The sequence below is a fragment of the Megascapheus bottae genome, chromosome X (genome assembly GCF_031878675.1).
Source record: "Megascapheus bottae isolate mThoBot1 chromosome X, mThoBot2.hap1, whole genome shotgun sequence".
Taxonomy (NCBI): Eukaryota; Metazoa; Chordata; class Mammalia; order Rodentia; family Geomyidae; genus Megascapheus; species Megascapheus bottae.
In genome coordinates this window covers 25,041,261-25,045,135 of record NC_143547.1, presented here as the reverse complement: position 1 = coordinate 25,045,135, position 3,875 = coordinate 25,041,261, and the positions used below count along the sequence as shown (strand labels likewise).

General features: G+C 38.5%; 1 pseudogene; it reads right to left on the bottom strand.

The window, feature by feature from the left end:
* Positions 1-898: 898 nt before the first annotated feature.
* On the bottom strand, positions 899-996 carry LOC150040610 (U2 spliceosomal RNA; annotated as a pseudogene).
* Between the last annotated feature and the right edge of the window lie 2,879 nt (positions 997-3,875).

Here is a 3,875-nt window from a genome sequence, read left to right as displayed (position 1 = left end):
TATACATTTCTAATTTTTCCATTTTCTTTTTCTTCTTTCTCTTGCCCTCATCTTTTATCCTCTCATTCTTTTAATGGCATCATGGTTTCAATAATAATAGATGAGGAAAAGACATAAATGTAGAGGAAGTGAAAATTAAACACAGCTTTCAAGGTTACATGAAATAACTTCTATCTCCACCATATATTACCTTTCTAGCATTGAGGGTCAGTAACTTCAAATATGTCATAGAAATATTATTACCTGATTTGCCTACCTACAACACTGAGCATCATAGTAAATCATAAAACACATAATGAAGCATGGTGTTTTATGTATATACAAATGTGTATATACTAAGCCTATTAAAAATAGAAGGCAAGCTGGGTGCTGGTGGCTCAGGCCTCTAATCCTGGGTACTCAGTGGGCTGATAATTGAGGATGGGATTTTGAAGCCAGACCTAGCAGGTAAGGCCATGGGAACTCTTCAGTTAATCTCCAGAAAACCGGAAGTGTAACTGTGGCTCAAATGGTAAAATACTAGCCTTGAGCCAAAAAGCTCAGGGACTGCACCTAAATCCTGAACTCAAGCTCCATTACAGACTACATACATACATACGTACATATATGCATATATACATATATACATGCATACATAAATGGCTTTTCGTGAGTTGTTTCTTCAAGAAGACATTATACCTGCCATGTACACACCATTTTTTCTTTTTTTATTGTACTGTATAGAAGGGTTATAGTTATATTCGCCAGACAGAAGGTGCATTACTTCTCACATATTTGATAACCCTTCTCATGCTTTTGTCCCCATTTCTCTCCCTCCACCCCCTCCCAATCATCTTGTTTCCCCCTTCCCTTTCCTATTTCAAATAAACAAATAAATGCATAGACAATATACCGGAGAACAAAGTCAGATACTGTAACAAATAGAGGATGTACCAGATATTAAACTGATATGAACAGATACTACACTTGATCTTAGCCAAAAGGCCGGCAATCAATAAGCACACCTTTCTTAACCCCACATGTGTATTACTAATGTGCTGTTTTTGTGTCACTGAAGCAGTTAAAATGAAGTTATCAGCAAGTGTCAGGAATGCTCACCAAAGTTAGTCTCATTCCCTGAGCTTCCTAGCCATAGACCTGAACAGCCATGCATGGTGTTCAATAGTGATGGGTTTTCAGAATCTTCTAGGTTCTCTGTGGAAACAGTAAGCTAAAAAAACTCACACTGAGTACATGACTTCTTGAACATTATTACCCCTTCCCATGTTTTTCCCCCCGCTTTCCCTCCCTCCACCCCCTCCAAAATTATAGAATTCAACATATTTTCTTGTGAATATCGCTTTTATACTGGTTCATCCTTTGTCCTTTGTCTCATCATCTTGTTTTTCCTCTTCCCTTCCCTAATTCAGATAAACAGATAAAGGTATATGCAAGTAAAAAAAACACTTTTTAAAAGTAGTTGTACAAAGAGATTTCAATTTAATAAATTGGATTTTGAGTACGGAAAAAAAAACTTGCACTGAATTCTTTGAAGCTAGAGGACTTTCTAGAGGGGAAAGCACATGTCATCTACTAATTCTTCCCCTTGATGTATATTTTCAGCAGAGCAGTAACAGAAAGTGGGCTTAAATACCCACTTTGTTAGTTAAAGTTCATGCTAGCACTAACTGTCAAAAAGCCTACTTTTCTCTTAACAAAGAAGAAAAGGACCAAGTTTAGAGTGTCAGATGAGAGGCAGGCACAGTAATATGCATGAAACCAAGAATTTACTTATGATGACCAGTTTCTGAAATGGTGATCCTGATATGTGGGACCAGCGAAATCATGCTGGATTCCTGACTCAGAAACTGTGCAGTAATAAGTATGTATAGTTTTCAGCTACCATCTGTAATAATATTACTACACAGCTACTGATGAGTCATGAAACATCTTTAGAGGATGCAGGCCTAAGAGAGTTGGTTAAGGGACAAAACAAGCAAGTGTGACCATCAGAGAAAGAAGAAAGTATGCAAGAGAACAAGATGAAGAGAAGGTAAAGACATCAGATTCCCTTTTTCAATAGGAAGAGGTCTGCAATGCCATTGCCAGATAGATGCAAAGGTATTTTTTTCACTATTTGCAGGGCTTGAACTCAGGGTCTGAGCCCTGTCCTTGGGCTTTTCTCAAGGTTAGCACTCTGCCACTTGAGCCACTTCACCACTTCCAGCTTTTTCTATGTATGTGGTACCGAGGAATCGAACCCGGGTCTTTATGCATGCTAGGCAAGCACTCTACCACTAGGCTAAAATCCCGGCCACAAAGGTATTTTTTTAAGAGATTGCAGTTGGAAATACACAAAGAAGAGTGTGCAATGAGAAGGTGAACATGTGGTAGAACCCACTAGACAATAAAGAAGAAAGTTATGTATACAACAGGACTTCCGCAGAGAGGTTAGAACTTGCTGGAAGTAATACTATGATTACAGAAATAATGACAGTGGGCCAGGAGGTTGGGGATTCAATTAATTAGGGTCAGCACCCTCTATGAGAGACAATGAGAAGGGTGAAGTATGAGAGTAAAGAAAAACTATGCTCATTGCCTGGACAGAGGTACTAATGAAGACAGGAGACTTCCACTGAATACATGGGAGCCAATATCACAACCCTAAATGTTAGTAATATGATAATGACAATTAGTATTTTCTGCATATGATTTACATATTAGTCAACTTTCTGTTACTATAAAAAATATCCAAGATGATCAAGTTATGAGGAAAAAAGATTTATTTGGTTCAAGGTTTGGGAGGTTTTCAGTTCAAGATTACTTGGTTCTGCTGCCTCTGGGCATACAGCACATCATGGCAGGGAAGTGTGGGATGGAGGGAATAAGCTGCTGAGCTCTTGGAAGCTGGAAGCAAAGAGGAAGAGGAAGAAAGGGACCGTGGTCCCGTGGTCTCCTTCAAGGGCACATCCACAATTATTTAAAACATCCCAATAATGCCATTGACTGGTAATCAAGCAATATTTGGGAGACAGTCAGATCTAAACTATAATAATGTGATAGTAAGATGATGCACACCAAATAGCAGATATAGTGTAGAGAAATACCACAGAATATTTTTCTTTTCTTATATGGCTAATTTCTTTCTGCAGCAGTACTGGGATTTGAACCTGGAGTGTTTTGCTTGTTAGGCAGGAACTCTATTGCTTGAGTCATAACTTCATCCCTTTTTGTTCAGGTCATTTCAATTTTTCCTAGCTACCCTAGACTGTGATCCACCTTTTTAGACTTCCCATCATGACTGGGATGATAGGTACATATCACTACTTCCAGCTTTTACTGTTGAGATGTAATCTTACGTAATTTCTGTCCAAGCTGGCCTGGAATCAGGGTCTTCTCAGTTTCAGCTTCCCAAATGCCCAGTATTGTAAGCATGAGCTACTGCACCCAAATTGCTATGCTGATTTTATCTTCTTTTAGCCACAAAAATAGATATTTTACATGTTCAGTAGTAGAGGATAAGAAAGAGGAATTACCCAGATTCTCAATCAATGCTTCCCCTTTTTTCCTTCTATGCCATTTAATAGTGGTCGCTTTTTAAACTCACATTTCTGAGGCTTAAGCTCCAGAAAAGTTGTAACTTTCTAGCTAAATGTGGGAATTAAGGATTGCTATAGGTGGCAGGGGTGGACAATTCAGACTAGGGAGTTGATGAAGGAGTGTTCCAAGCTCCAGAATCGAGTCTTATTCCCACCTCAAAGATTGAGGCAGAAAAAGGCTATTTGTAAAATGCTCTAAAAATTATAGCATTGGGCCTTTTTGAAATACTCAAAGAAATAGCTAAAAAACTGGGGGAGCTTGCAAGCATTTGAAACACAAAGCTAGTACCATCTAAA